The sequence below is a fragment of the Magnolia sinica genome, chromosome 1 (assembly GCF_029962835.1).
Source record: "Magnolia sinica isolate HGM2019 chromosome 1, MsV1, whole genome shotgun sequence".
Classification (NCBI taxonomy): Eukaryota; Viridiplantae; Streptophyta; class Magnoliopsida; order Magnoliales; family Magnoliaceae; genus Magnolia; species Magnolia sinica.
Window position 1 is genome coordinate 51514905 of NC_080573.1, and position 16812 is coordinate 51531716.

The window sequence follows — 16812 nt, forward strand, 5'->3', positions numbered from 1 at the left end:
ATGGTGAGAAACCTATGATCTTGCATTCTGGCTGACTTTCGGGCCACTTGAGCTTCAATTTCTCAATTCTCTTGGATCTCTGGCGTTGATCTTGGTCCCCTGGAGTCCGTCCCATGCTTTAGTGTCATCAGATCGGTAAATCCATGCTTTTTAGCGTCCTTTCCCAGTCCAAGCTCATGAAGATGCCCTGCATCACAAATACAATTAAATTAGGCTATTAAACGGTGTCATGCTTGTAAATCCATGCAATAAATGGGTCTGATATGCAATATTTGACCCTCAACACAACCCCCAACCAGCATTTTGCTAGTCCCGAGCAAAGTATGCGAAAAATAAGTTGAGAATTACAGGAGAATTTCTATGAACTCGAGTGATTTTGGAAAACAATCTAGATATTCAGAATTCAACAATTCATGAATGTTGGGCCTTACTCTCTCCTAGACTCAAATCAAGCTCACGGTAAACTTCATAATCAAGTTCAAAATATTTGTCCATTAATTAGAATAATTCTAAATATTGAATTCCATGGATGTATAGTCCAATCTCGACTTGTCAACGTTAAGATTCACCTTGATATTTAAGAATATCATTGGTAACAAAGAAGAGAAATCACGATAACCCAACTTGGCTTACACCTTATCTTTTTATTCTTTTAATTTTTTTTTTTTTTTTTTTTTTTTTTTTTTTTTTTTTAATTTTCTCATTAGAATTAATGCTAAGAAGAGGGATCAGATCCTCACCTACAGGGAGCAAACCTAAGGTAAAGACTGTACACCCAACTTTTTCACATATCATTCATGGGGAATCGAATCCTCACATATAGGGAGCAAACCTATGGTAGAGACTGTTCACCCAATCCATTCGATTTCTCAAGTGGGTTTCTTTCATGTTTAGTGATTACCAAGTTAGTCCTTTAATATCGAACTGAAACCTTAATATGCAAGCGAGATGTGTCCTGGGAATTCATGACTCAATCAATGTTTACAATTCTAATACTGGATTTAACAATTCAAACTTAGTTGTGAAATTTAATAGATGATTGAATCCAAGAGTCATGAAGTACCAACATCACGCATCTTGAAATTCTAAATGCCCTAGATGGCCTGTCAAAATCACTTCGACTTCATTAGAAATCCTGAAAAAAAATAAAAATTTTCACAACTTTTGCTCAAGACCAAGAAAACACCGATTAGGAAACCTAATCTCCCACCCCCAACCAAAAATCTACATTGTCCTCAATGTAAATGAAATAAACATGCAATACACATGAGACAAGAAATATAAGAGGAGTGATGGGAAGAAGCTTTCTCAAAATTTGTGAAAAATTTCAACGTAAAAGCGAGTTAGCACAAGAGAGATCAACATAAGCAAAAATAACAAAAAGAAAAACAAAAGAAGATCCTACCTATACCACTTTCGCAAGTGCTCTCGATTGCATTTAGCGCATGCAACAAGCCTTTAAACCCCTAGGTTACCCCTAGTGGAGGAGTTGTAGTCTCGTGAGGGTTTGCAGTAATGTTACCCACAAACATTGAACTTGCTAGGAAAATGAAATAAGTTGAAAAGTTGGGTTGCCTCCCAAGAGCGCGAGTTTACCGTCTTCAGCCAGACAAAAGCAACTACCATAATCCTATGAAAGCGATAAACCTACCTATACCTCCATCGGACTAGGAGATCAGTCCTGGTAAACAGGATGCATGGACATGTCCTCTGAATCAAATTTCTCGACAAATGGCTTTAAACGATGTCCATTTACTTTAAACTCCTTGCCATTGTCGGGATCTCTTATCTCAACGGCCCCATGAGGATAAGCAATAAAACAATGTAAGGGCCGGTCCAACGAGATCGAAGCTTACCGAAAAGATGTAATCGAGAATTATACAAAAGGACTTTCCGCCTGGCGTGAATGATTTTCGTAGAATATGTTGATCATGAAACGCCTTCATCTGTCCTTGTAAATTCTCGAATTCTCGTATGCGTCTTCGGATTTCTTCAAGTTCATTTAATTGAAGTTTGCGTAGCGAGCGCGTTGTCAGATTGAAATTAAGATTTTTGATCGCCCAAGACGCTTTATGTTCCAACTCCACAGGCAAGTGACAAGCTTTCCCATAGACAAGTCTAAAGGGAGACATTCCAATAGGAGTTTTAAATGCGACGGTATGCCCATAAGGCATCGGTCAATCGGATTGACCAATCCTTACGATCGGGTTAACCGTTTTCTCCAAAATATGTTTAATTTCCCTATTAGAAATCTCAGCTTGTCCACTTGTCTGTGGATGGTATGGGGTGCTCACCTTATGAGAGATACCGTATTTCTTCATTAAGCTCTCGAATGGTCTATTACAAAAGTGTGAGCCCCCATCACTAATGATGGCTCGAGGCGTCCGAATCGAGAAAGGATGTTTTCTTTTAGGAATTTAATGACCGTGCGATGGTCATTCTTTCGACACAGAATCGCTTCGACCCATTTAGTGACATAATCCACGGCGAGCAAAATATACCGATTTCCAAACGATTGGGGGAATGGTCCCATGAAATCGATGCCCCAAAGAATCAAATGCTTCAATGATAAGAATGGGATTCAAAGGCATCATATTTCGACGGACAATGCTCCCAATTTCGACAACGCTCACAAGCTTTGCAAAACTCATGAGTGTCCCTAAACATAGTGGGCAAAAAGCCACACTCAGAATCTTGGCCGTGGTCTTTTTAGCGAAAAGTGACCACCACAGCCTGGAGTGACAGAAGGAGATGATGCTCTGATGCTCATCGTCTGGTACACATCTCCTTAGAATTTGGTCTGGGCAATATTTAAATAAATAAGGATCATCCCAGAAAAAGTTGCGCACCTCGGTGAAAAATTTCTTCTTATCTTGCGCAGTCCACTGTGTTGGTATGGCACCTGTAGCAAGATAATTAGCAATATCAGCGAACCAAGGTGAATGGGAGACTCTGAACAGCTGTTCATCAGGGAACATGTCATTGATATGGGTCGCCTCAAGGGAATCAGAGGTATTAAGGCGAGAAAGGTGATCAGCCACTACGTTCTCTACTCCCTTTTTATCTTTAATTTCCAAATCAAATTCTTGGAGTAGAAGGATCCATCGTATCAAGCGGGGCTTAGAATCATTCTTAGAAAGAAGATATTTCAGTGCCGCATGATCTGTATAGATAATGATCTTGGATCCGATCAGGTAGGACCTAAATTTGTCCAAGGCGAACACTACGGCTAAGAGTTCCTTTTCCGTAGTCGAGTAGTTCACTTGGGCGGGATTCAGAGTCCTACTTGTGTAGTAAATGACGTAGGGCTTCTTATCTTTTCTCTGGCCTAGGACCGCCCCAAGAGCATAATCAGAAGCGTCGCACATAAGCTCAAAAGGAAGATTCCAGTCGGGTGGCTGCATAATAGGTGCAGTGGTTAATGTGCCTTTAAGATTGGTGAAAGCTTCCTGGCATTGCTCAGTCCACTCATATGGTACATCCTTTTGAAGAAGATTACATAATGGACGAGAGAGGAGACTAAAGTCCTTTATGAATCGCCTGTAAAACCCTGCGTGTCCTAAGAAGGATCGCACGTCTCTGATGTTCTTGGGTGGAAGTAGGTTAGAGATAAGATCGATTTTTGCCTTATCTACCTCGATTCCTTTGGACGAGATGATATGTCCAAGGACAATTCCCTTTTGAACCATGAAATGGCACTTCTCCCAATTAAGTACCAGGTTCTTTTCTTCACATCTTTTCAGCACACATTTAAGACTTTCCAAGCACTCGTTGAAGGATGGACCGTAAACAGAGAAATCATCCATGAAGACCTCTAGATATTGCCCCACCATGTCAGAAAAAATACTAAGCATACATCGCTGAAAAGTGGCAGGGGCATTACATAGTCCGAATGGCATCCTTCGATAGGCAAAGGTGCCGTAGGGACATGTAAATGTGGTCTTTTTCTGGTCTTCGGGGCTATCTCTATCTCGTTGTAGCCCGAATACCCATCAAGGAAACTGTAATAGGAATGACCAGCTAACCTTTCCAGGATCTGATCAATGAATGGTAAAGGAAAGTGGTCTTTCCTCGTGACGGTATTCAACTTCCTGTAGTCAATGCACATTCTCCAACCAGTAGTGACTCTAGTTGGCACGAGTTCATTATTAGCATTGGCTACGATGGTGATTCCGGACTTCTTAGGGACCACTTGAGTTGGACTCACCCATTGACTATCGGATATAGGGTATATAATACCCACATCCAATAGTTTAAGAACCTCGGCCTTAACCACTTCCTTCATATTTGGATTTAGTCTACGTTGTGGTTGCCGAGCGGTTTTTGCATTATCCTCAAGATATATGCGGTGAGTACAAATCGAGGGATCGATTCCCTTGAGGTCCGCTATCGTCCATCCTAGGGCTCCTTTATGCTCAATGAGAGTAGATATAAGCATACTCTCCTGTTCTTTCTCCAGGTGGGCAGAGATCACCACCGGGTATGTCTCATCTTGACCTAAATAGGCATATTTCAAATCGGAGGGCAAAGGTTTTAGGTCAAGCTTCGGCGGCTTGAGGTTAGACGGTAATTCTTCAAATTGTGGCCTCCATCGGTTAACTTCAAGTACCGGTGCAGTATTAAGCAAGGCGCACGTCTCCCTAATCATGTCATCATCAAAATCATGGGAGTGGGCCAGGCACGTCTCTAGATGGTCGGGAGGATAAGGTCCGAGGTGTCGTATCTTCCACGAAAGAGTCAATCATGTTAATGTCGTGGAAATCGTCATCATCCTCTGAGTTGCCGCCGTTATTGAAAAAAATGTTTGACTCCAATGTCAAATTTCCAAAAGACATAGTCATGATACCATTCCCACAATTGATAATTGCATTTGACGTGGCGAGGAATGGGCGACCAAGAATGACAGGAATCTGAGTGCTCATGTTATTGATGGGTTCGGAGTCTAGGACGATAAAATCTCCAGGCTAGTAAAAACCATCAACTTCGACCAACACATCCTCAATTATCCCTATTGGTACACGAACAGAGCTATCATCAAGTTGTAGTGTGGTTAGGGTGGGTTTTAATTCACCTAAACCTAACTGTTTGTATACCGAGTAGGGAATCAGATTGACGCCCGCTCCTAAGTCAAGAAGTGCGTGATCAATTCGATGGTTCCCGATTACACATGATATGGTTGGGCTACCGGAATCCTTGAATTTCTGCGGCACGTCTTACTTAAGTATGTCACTCACATTCTCAGTAAATAAGATTTTCTTTTGAATAATTTTCCGTCGCTTGGTCGTGCATAAGTCTTTCAGGAATTTGGCATATGAAGGTATCTGTTTCACGACATCAAGTAGAGGAATGTTGACTTTCACTTGTTTCAACACCTCTAGGATATCCTGAGAGTTAGAGAGAGGTTTTGGTAAAACCAACCGTTGGGGGAATGGAGCAACTGGCTTCTTTAGAAGTTCCGGTTCTACTTTTTGTGGGGCATCACTGGATCTATAATTGTTGTCCTCTTTTGGTTCTTGAGGCTTTTCGGACCTAACCGGAAGAGTTTTATTAATGATCTTCCCACTCCTAAGAGTGGTGATGGATTTAGCATGTCCCATTTGATTTGAAGAGCTGGGATCATTACTCTCGTACTGCGGTTTATGATTGGTGAGTGGTTGTGAATGAAGCATACCGTTTTCTATAACAGTCATACGAGAATCTATCTTTGGCATAAAATCTGTAATTCCCCGCATTGCCTGAGCCAGCTCTTGTATGGGATTTTGAACCGGTTCTTCTTGAGGTTTCACTTGATTTTGATTTTGATTGAAGTATCCTGGAGGAGTTGCCGTCTGTCCATTCCTCCATCTATAGTTTGGTTGATTTTTCAGCCAGGGTTGTATGTTTTGGTGTTAGTTCCAGTAAAAGGTCTTTTATAGTTGTTTACGGCATTGGCTTGTTCATTCAACACTCCTCAAAAGGCAGGTATTGTAGGACAATTTTTCAGTTGTGTGAATGTTGCAATCACAGATGCCGAAAACAATTTCATTGACCTTATCCTTCTTTCCTTCCATGGCCTCAACTTTCCTTATGAGCGTAGTCACTTTACACTTGAGATCATCCTCTTCTTTCAAGAGATATAATCCACCTTTCTCCTTTAATTTAGTCGGCCTAGACGTGGTGTTCGACTTTGGAGTCCCAAGATTGTGCTTTTTCAGCCAGACTGTCGAGGTAGTCCCATACCTCGTCGAAATCTTTATTAATGAACTCTCCATTACACATTGTCTCGACCATTTGGCGCATGGAAGATGTCACCCATCATAGAAAAATTTGTAATGCGCCACGTTTCAAATCCGTGTTGTGGGCATGAATCGACCAAATCTTTAAACCTTTCCCAACATTGAAAGAATGTTTCATCTTCCTTTGGGCAAAGTTCATGATCGCTTTCCGAGGGTAATCGTTTTATGATGTGGGAAGAATTTTTTTATGAATTCCCTCCGCATATCGCTCCATGTGCCAATGGATCTAGGACGCAGTTGAATGTAACCACGCCTTAGCTTTCTCTTTTAAGGAAAAAGGAAAGAGTTTCACTCTGGTATCCTTCGATACATTAGGAAAACATAATGTAGCTATTATTTCATCGAACTCTTTCAAATGTAAATATGGACTTTCGATTCAAGTCCATGGAATTTGGGAAGGAGTTGGATAACTCTGGCTTGATGTCCATTTGTCCCGTGTTTTCGGAAAATCATGCATGAGGGCGTTTTCCTTTAGAAAATCTCGTAAAGTACGAGGCGGGGTGCCTGTTGCACCTCATTCTCATCTGGGTATCCTCCACCCCGGGTGGAAGTAGAGGAGGTTGGTCTTCAGCCATAACCTCGTTAACTCATGGGATTTCGAGCGGTGTCTAATCCTGCGATGGATAGTCAACCCTCAACCAATCCTCCTTCCCAAGAGACGCCGAGTGTTGTCACGGGCCCACTTGGGCATGAAACACTCGCCCCTCAATTAAAAGCCTAATCCTAAGATGGATAAAAGAAAATCTAAAAGAAGAGAGGGAAAATTGGAAAGGAATTACCAAATTGGAAGTCCTAAGTAAAAAACCCGCAAAATAAAACAAAAATAAGTTAGATTCTATAAAGGAAGAGAAACGATACTTTAAAAGAAAAATAATAAAATTAATTTCTAAAAGAAATTATTCTTTAAAGAAAAACGGAAAATTTCTAAAGTAAACTAAGAAAGCCTAAAACTAAAAAGTAAATTACTACAAGAAAATTGAAAAATAGAGAGTATGGAAGGAGTGTACCAAAATAGAGATTTCTATCTTAAAGGCCTACAAAATAGGAAGGTTAGTTTCTAGACAAAAATCCTAAAAATAAATTAAGAAACAGAATTAGATTCAAAAAGTGTTAGAATTAGAAAGTTAATAAAACCAAAATAGAAAGTCAATTTCTAAATAACCTAAATTCTAAAAATAAACTATTTCCTACGGAACAGAGGATACTAGAATTAGAAAGTTTCTAAAATCTAAACCCTAATTCTATAAAAAGAAAAAAGTAGAGAATTTAGGAAAGAATTACCAATTTAGAGATTTTATGTCAGGATCCTACAAAACAGGAAACAAGTTAGTTCTAAAAGTCAAATAGAAATAAAAATCTAAAACTAAAGTTAATAAAATCCTAATCTTATCCTAATTCTAAAACTAATTAATTTAAAATCGTAACTATCAACCCTTCGCAACGGCGCCAAAACTTGTTCACACCCCAAGTGCGGGGTTGTGATGTAGTAATAAACTCGAAGCCGAGGTCGAATCCACAGGATCTAATCTCGTACGTTATCCGAAACCAAGTAGAACTAGAACTAAACTAAGATGTGATCTAAGCCAAATAGAATTTAGGAAATAATTGTGGAATAACTTATTTAAAACTTTAAGGAATTTGAGGAAAGGGAACTAGGGATTCAGAGGATCCACTTGTAGAGATCGGGAGATCTTATGCCAGTATCACAAATTATGGAAATTTACTGAATTGCACTTGATCAGGTTTTCAAGAGATGAAAGGTAGATGAATTAGAATGGATTCCATCATCTAACCATGCCCAGGAGACAAAGTAAACAACAGGATTAAACTAATTACCAACCAATCAACAATGTGTGAAAATCAGGAAGGGTACTATCATCCAACCATGCCCAGGAGACGATGGTGAACAACAGGGCCTCCTGACGTCATAAACATTAAAAGAGAAAGAGAAATATTCAAAGCCATTGCAAATCCATTGTAATTTCAATTACAAACCACCATTAAAAACCGAGAAAATATTCCTTGAATTATCAACAAAAAATTTAAATTTTAAAAAATAAACTCTCCCATCTCGCTACAGGCTTCACCTCTTAGCCCTAGCTAAGAGGTTTAGCCGCTCATGATTAGGCTGATCATAAAAAAAAAGTAAAGGAAATATAAAGGAGAAGAACCAAAAAAAAACAGGCTTAGCTCGCGTGCCAGCCCAAATCCCAAGCCAGCCGTAGTCCTTTTCTGTTCTTCTTTTTCTTCCTTTCCTTCCTTCCTTCAAAACCAAACTCTGTTGATCTCACCGTCCTTCACACGATGCCTCAGCTCCCTGACCAAGAGAAACAGCAGCCGCACTCTTGTGCACAGCAACACCAAAACCAATCCACGTTCCCAAGCTTCTCTCCCTTTGAATGCTGCCTCTCTCTCACACTCTCCCCGTCCTCCCTGGTTCAAGCCGTAGCTGCCCCTTTTATACGGCCTTGGAGTCGACTGGAGAGAGTCCTGCTGGAGGTGTGCGGATTGCATAAACAGGGCCTGCGCAAGCCTTGCGTTGTTCTGATGGTGGGGCCCACATCGCTTATACTTTGATAAATCCACTCCGTCTATCAACGCCAAAAAAAACACCGAAAATAGATGGTTTTTGTTTTTGATGCGTTTCCCGATCCTCCCGCGCCGTCGTTTCCAATGTTTAAAAACCAAACTAATCTTAAAAATTTTTTTTTCCACCTAGGTGATGGTTACAGGCCTCTTTGAGGTCCCAATTCCGATCATCTCAGGGTGGCCCCAACACCACCGCAGGCGGAAATGCAGCCCGCCGCTTGAGCCGTGATGGCCACCATCTCTTGATACAAGGTGTAGAATCTCCGACCATTCGATCCACCTCGAAAACCACTAAGATTTGGCTAGCTTCATGTTGGATTCTTGTGGCCCATGCGATCTTTGCTCCCACCGTCCATTCCTGCGTTTATGCAATCTGCGTGTGTTTGTGTGCATGGGACTAAAAGGACGCCTAGGCACGAGTCTTAGCCATCCTACGGATCAAATGGACGGTTAGGATCTTTCTTTTGAATGATGGACGGGGCCCACTGATCAAAAAAAACGATCGGACAGCGTTGGGTGCTGCCTTTGCGAGGAAGACGGCTCGGGTCAGCCCGGCTTTGACCGGGCTGACCGTCCGGTGCGGCGCGGGCGCTGTACATCATATACACGCGCTGTACATGCAGAGTAAATCTGTGATGTTCGTGAGAAATCCGCTCCGTCCATCCGTCTTGTCTCCACAGATAATAGGTTGAGACCAAATTTCAAGTATATCTGGATAGCAGGCGGGCCCAAAATCAATGGTTTTATGGGCTGATCTGTTAGTTGGGGCACTTCCATAGTGATCCGAGGGCTGAAATTTGACGTGTACGGTTACTTTATATTCTTCAGGCCATATATGAAATTTCGGGACAAACGGATGGTGAGAAACCTATGATCTTGCATTCTGGCTGACCTTCGGGCCACTTGAGCTTCAATTTCTCAATTCTCTTGGATCTCTGGCGTTGATCTTGGTCCCCTGGAGTCCGTCCCATGCTTTAGTGTCATCAGATCGGTAAATCCATGCTTTTTAGCGTCCTTTCCCAGTCCAAGCTCATGAAGATGCCCTGCATCACAAATACAATCAAATTAGGCTATTAAACGGTGTCATGCTTGTAAATCCATGCAATAAATGGGTCTGATATGCAATACATGATATTGGCATTCACCATAAACAAGGTTTTCACAGGGTCACCTTAAAACCTGATACAATTATGATTTTAAAAGGCTATCACCCAAAAAAAAAGGGACCTCACTGAGATTTTCTGACTATCTCAGGAAAACCAACAAATGAGATTTTCTGACTATCTCAATAAAACCAAAATACAAAAGATAGAAATACTTATCTTCACCTTTGAAGATGTATCAGTTGATGTAACCATAGAACCGCTTCTCTTGTCATAGATTGTTCAATGTTCAGTCACATAGACAAAGGTTCAAGGTTCTAGATTGATTTTAAATAGATTTAAACCAAAGGCTACTTGTTTGAATTCTTTAAGATTTCAAAGAAGAGTATCGACTCTCTTTATAAAATGAAATTCAAAGAATAAGAGATCTAGGAATTAAAACAAATAAGCTATTTAAAAATTTATAAATACCGTGCAATAGTTTAAGTATAATAGGAACTTTTATATCTCTTGATGATGGATTTGATGTACTTGAATTGTATTTTGGGATTGAGAGAAAGCCTCTATTTATATGTAGAAAAGTTGTTGCTTCAACTCATCTAAGTTCTAACAAATTTTCAAATTTTGAGCACGATTAGATAAAACAGAACTTCGACTGGTCAAAGGCCCTGCTCAACTGGTCGAGGGCCCTGTTCGACCGGTCGAGCATGGTCTTCGACTGGTCAAAGGCCCTGCTCGACTGGTTGAGGGCCCTGTTCAGCTGGTCGAGCATGGTCTTCGACTGGTCGAGGGTGCCAAAAATTAGTCACTGGAATTTGAGTCCAGCAACCCTCGACTGGTCAACGGCCTCTCTTCGACTGGTCGAGCAGCCTACTCGACTGGTTGAAGAAGTAACGGAAAAATTCATTTTTCTGAAATTTAAACTAGGAATGATCGAAGATTCCTTAGACTGGTCGAGTCACAACTTAGACTAGTCGAACCTTAGCTTAAACTAGTCGAAATTTAGCCTAACATAAGTATAAAAAACCTATTTAAGTTTATGCTTTGAAAGAACCTAAGCCTAAGGTCTTTCTAGGGTCTGTTATACCCGATATGACTAAACTTTGAAGTAGTTTGAACTTCACGAAACTTCTTCTACTTGAATCTTCAATAGAACTTAAAGATGGAGCTTGATATTCTACTAGATCTTTAGTAGAACTTGAACTCAATCATTTTAAACTTAGTAGATATTGAACTTTCCATCTTAATCCACTACTTGACTTGAAGTAGAATCTTGAACTTTCTATATTGATCCACATTAGACAGACCACTTCATAAGCTGTTTTGTCTAAACGAAATTTGACAAACAAAGGTGAGCTTTATTCAATATATCACTTACAATCTCCCCCTTTGTCAAATTTATGACAAAACACTTATTATTACAACAACTAGAATGACATCTTGAATTCCATATCGTAGAAGATTTGGTGCAGCTTTAATGAATGTGCAAACTTTACTACTCCCCCTCAATGTGAGCTTTTCCCTGTATTATGACATATCCATTTTCCATTCCAATGCAAAACTCCAAGCATATATCAACATTCATATAATGCACATCTTCATTCATTCTACTCAGTTAATAATTATCAATCCTCTCTCCCTTTTTGTCACAAACTGATAAAGGGAAGAGCACTCATGTGATTATAATCAATAAACCACAGCAGAACAGTAGAATAAAAAGAAGAAAATGCATAGAAACATACCATGAAAAGGAGTTATCAAAATGTCATCAAGAAGCATTAAGAGAGTAGAGTTTGAGAGTTACCAACAAATACATACAAAGTTAAAGCTTATACAACCCAAAAATAAATGTAAATCAGCTTAATCGGATCCAGAGAAGATGGAGGAGGTATAGAAGGATCAATCTGGTGAAGTCTCGGCTTGTGATCGAGTCCAAATAGTTAACCCGTGTAAGGCCTGTATCCTAGACCGTACCGTTCCGTAGACTCTTGCAGTCCGCCCGATCGAATTTTGGTAACCCTCGACGTGTAATCGTTGTTTGGGTGCGACCTTGAGTCGCGTGCTGTCAATCTGAGTCGACTCGACCCAAGACTTGTACCCTAGCGACTGTGCCGTCACCGCGATTTTGACATCGTGTATTATGCGTCGAGGCGATACCCAGGCCAGGAGATGTGGGCCCGCATTCAATTCGAAGAAATGTTGCACATTTGTAAACCCAAGAGAAACATGTCAAACAATCACATCACTAGTCAAAGTACAACACCCATCCCCAAGTACAACCACCCTCCCCAAAGTCAACTCTCTCTCTCTCACAACCAAGTACACCCATCTCTCTCTCTCTTATAACCTCTCTCTCTCTCATCTCTCTCCCTCATTCTCCAAGCAACCCATGTCCAAGCTTCTATGAGAGAAGCTAGTGTGGCCTACCTTCCTACCTTTCATCGCCACCATCGAAAGATCATCTCGACCGTTGAAATTGTTCCCTTGGAGCTTTAGAGGCTATAGGCGGAAGAAGGAGGAGGAGATCAAAGGTGGGTGTTCATCATCTTGATTTTGATGATTTAAGGGCCTACATATGGTGGGACCCATCTTGATGTATGCATTGTATAGGGAGGGCCCATAGTGGCGAGGTCCCTCCCTTCACACGTTTCTTCCTCTCTCCTTCTCTCTCTTTCTTTCATTTTTTATGTTGATGATGAGGTGTGTGGCCCACCTGGTGTGTGTGTGTGTGTGTGTGTGTGTATGGCCCACCATGATATTTCATATACACGCCATCTAACCCCTTGAACCACCTTGCTGGACTGTCTAGTGGACGGGATTGTTGCCCATCAGTCCGGACAGGCCAAAACAAAAGGGAAGACAAATATCAGTTGATCCAAAACTGTGTGGGCCACCCACGTGGAACCCACTGTGATGCACGGGTTTCATCTATTCCATCCATACCATCCAACCATTTGAAAGATCCTTTTATGGCATTGGATCAAGACAAATCTAAATTTCAGGTGGGACCCACCTTTCATGTATATGTTTTATATCTAAACTATCCATCTAAGGGTCCCACCAGTAGCATGCAACTACTGTGGTGACATCAGGAAGTTTTGTGGGTCCCACATGGATTTATATCCAGACCGTCTATCAATGGACGTCATATTTAGACCGTCCATCAATGGACGTCCAGAGACTGGACGTTTAAAAAGAAAAAGATATATATATATATATATATATATGGGAAAAGATACTATGCGCCCGACCTCACGAGTCCGTCCCATGAGGTCGAGCTGTGTGGGCCCCACCGTGATGCATTTCGAACATCTACCCCATCAGTAAGATGCACCATTCCATCATGGGCCTAGGTCTCAAAAATCAAGTCAATCCGTGACTTGTGTGGGCCACACCACATACAGAAGTGGAGAGGGGCCGTGCACCATTAAAACATTCATAATCATTTTTTGGGCCCACCGAGATGTTGTTTGCAAATCCAGCCCATCCATTATGTGTGTCCCACTTGGATGAGGGTTCAGACCAAGTTTCAGCAGCATTCAAAACTCAGGTGGGCCCCACCAAGTGCTTTTATATGTTTTAACATAGTCTTCACATGATTTTAGATGGTATGGCCCACCTGAGTTCCGTATACGACTGATTTTTGGGATATCCCATAATTTAAAGGGGACCCATCAAATGCACGGTGTTGATGGTCGACATGCATCACGGTGGGGCCCACACCTCGACCTCACGGGAGCTTATCGTGAGGTCGAGCGCATAGTACCTTTTCTATATATATATATATATATATATATTATAATATTATACATATATTATGATGGGCCCCACGTGAGACCCACCATGATGTACATATTCCATATCCTCACGTCCAGATGGACGTGAGGCAGATTCAAAACTCTGGTGGGCCACATGTGTGGGACCCACCATGATACATGTATGTATCATCCATGTCATCCATGTGGGGCCACCTTGATATTGTGGTCCATCCACACCAACATCCGTGGCCCCCACAATGATGTATGTATTTCAGCCACACCGTCCATCTATATGGGACCCAACTTGATGATGTGTTGTATATCCGCTTTGTCCATGACAGGTGGGACCCACCTTGATGTATATGCTCTATATCCACCCATCCATCTAAACGAGTGGTGTGAGGCCACCATGATGTATTGTTATATCCAACCATCCATCCGCTTAAGGACGTGGACCCCACTTGAATGTATGTGGTTCTCCAGCCGTCCATCTATCCAAGGTGGTGTGGGAACCCGCCGTGATGTATGTATTCACCATGCCACCCATCGGCATGTGGGGCGCACCATAATGAATATGTTTCAACCACGCTGTCCATCTGTTTTGCTAAATCATGGATTGTCCCATTTGGCCCACTTAATATATATGAGGCCCACCTATTGTATGAAGCCCATTGTGTAGTATTTGAGGCCGAGAAATTAGACCCATGTGATGTATTTATGGCCTTTGAATGAGGCTTAATGAGATGTATTTACAGCCCATTTGACGAGGCCCATGTGATGGGGCCCACCTGTTTTGTATTTGAGGCCGATGTGATGTATTTGAGGCCCATGTGTGTGGCCTACCTGTTGTGTATTTGAGGCCCATGGGTTATGGCCCATTGTAACGCATTCGAGGCCCAGGTGGTGCAGCCCATTGTGATGTATTCGAGGCCAATGGGACGTGGCCCATTGTGATATATTTCTGGTCCATATGATGAGCCCTAACTTGATGTATATAAGGCTCGTTGTGATGTATTTGAGGCCTAGGTATGTGGCCCATTGTGATGTATTTATGACCCATTTGATAAGGCCCATTGTGATGTATTTGTGGCCCGTATGGCGAAGCCCGATGTAGTAAATATGTGGCCCTTGTGTGAGGCCCAATGCAATGAATTTACGGACCGATGTAATGTGTGATTTCACTATAATGTATATAATGATGTTTATGTGGGCCACTGCTTGGGAGCGATGTTGGTTAAATGTCCACATTGATGGGCAATGATGGTTAAATGTCCACATTAATGGGCGATGATGGTTAAATGTCCACATTGTGACCTTTTCTTAGGCCCTTTGTTGAGGCTGATTCCGATTATCGAGGCCAATTCCGATTGTCAAGGCCGATTTAATTGTCGATGCTGATTCCGATTGTTGAGGCCAATTACTGAGGCTGATTCTAATTGTTGAGGCAGATTCCGATTATCAAGGCCGATTCCGATTGTTAAGGCCGATTCCGATTGTCAAGGCCGATTCCAATTATCAAGGCCAATTCTGATTGTCGAGGCTGATTCTGATTACCAAGACCGATGGTCGAGGCTGATTATCACGTCGATTATATAGGCTAATTATCGATGCCGATTATCGGTGCCGATTATCGATACCGATTATGAGTATGTGACAGTATAACATCATGATACATGCTCATACACATCTCTACATGTTTTTATGAGATGTGGTTGACCATTGCAAATGTCATTGGGCAAGTTGTTATGAGACTCCCTAATAGGGGAAGATTGTCTCACATGAACGCAGGATACGCGGAGGATTGATGCATGACTGGATTATATGACTCATGCATCTTACATTGTGTGTTGTGATTACTATACGCTCTAGCGACATCAGGGTCGTAGCCTCCACAGGCATGTCATGGATGGCTAGATGGGACACCGAAAATGTTTGGTTCGAGCATCTGGGCACTTTGGATGTCTGTGGGCGAAAGTTCTTAAACCTCCATGTCCAGGAGACGCCCCAACGTCTAGATCAAGTGGATACATGAGCGCCCGAGTACCGAATATCAGTAGGCTACGTCTCCTACTGTGTCGTGGTCGGTTGGGAGGGGGTGTAGCCTTATCCGCCCGAGTGAGGGGGTTGTAAGCTAGACTGAGTTTGACCAGTTCCCAAATGGATCCGCTATCGACGAGCCGAGTAGGCATTGGTATACTACTGGCAGGTGGGTAGTGTGGTCTTTTTCACTCGCTGGGTTGCGTGGCCGGCCAGGGCTGTAGCCAGCTTGGAGTATACTAGACCACGGTGATGATCTCAGAGCTGTACAGTATTGATATATGGACTTATTGAGCAGGAGTTGCATACTCAGCAATTTAATCATTCATTCATTCATTCACTATCCACTCAGGCTGGTGGTGCGCAACTAATTGTTATGTGGACCTTCGCAATGCCCAGGATTTCGGTTAAGGCATGTGACTAACCTGAGATCAGGAGTTTACCACATTAAGTCTGACTATCCAAATTTAGGTATGGGACTAGTTTGGATAGAAGTCTCTTGTAATGGACCTCATAGCATGTGATACTACGTACTATCATCCTGACTTCACACTCCAGCTTGGTCATTTCATTCGCACCGTATATTGCATTACATCCGCAGCATATGGCATTTTGGGTTGCTATGTTTCTACATTTATATGACCTAAATGAGGCTGATGGTATTCATATTTCTTTAGAATTGCATATTGTATTGCATCCTCGGTATCTGATATTTAGCTCATTATGTCTCCACATTGCATAGTCGACCTACATTACTTTTTCAGTATATGTCATTGGCTTATTATGTCTTTGTATCACATATCCTGGATAAGGTTGATGATATTTATGGATTGCCAGTATTTCCGCTTACTCTGATATATTGTGTGCTTGGTACTTATCTTACACACACACTTACACCACCCTCTAAGCTTTCTATAAGCTTATGTACGATAGATGCATGCAAGTGGCATTAGGTCGTAGCAGCATTAAGCTTGGAGCGCACAGCGGACTTCTGAAGCTTCCAATATTGTTATTGTATTTCCTTTTATGCATCGTACTTAAAGTTTTGAT

The 16812-nt window shown here is 41.8% G+C and overlaps 1 non-coding gene across 1 annotated transcript; it reads left to right on the forward strand.

Moving 5' to 3' along the window:
* The first annotated feature begins 6326 nt into the window (after window positions 1–6326).
* On the forward strand, window positions 6327–6431 carry LOC131223054 (small nucleolar RNA R71). The gene has a single exon (XR_009160276.1). It is a non-coding gene; the product is annotated as a small nucleolar RNA R71 (small nucleolar RNA).
* The last annotated feature ends 10381 nt before the right edge of the window (window positions 6432–16812 follow it).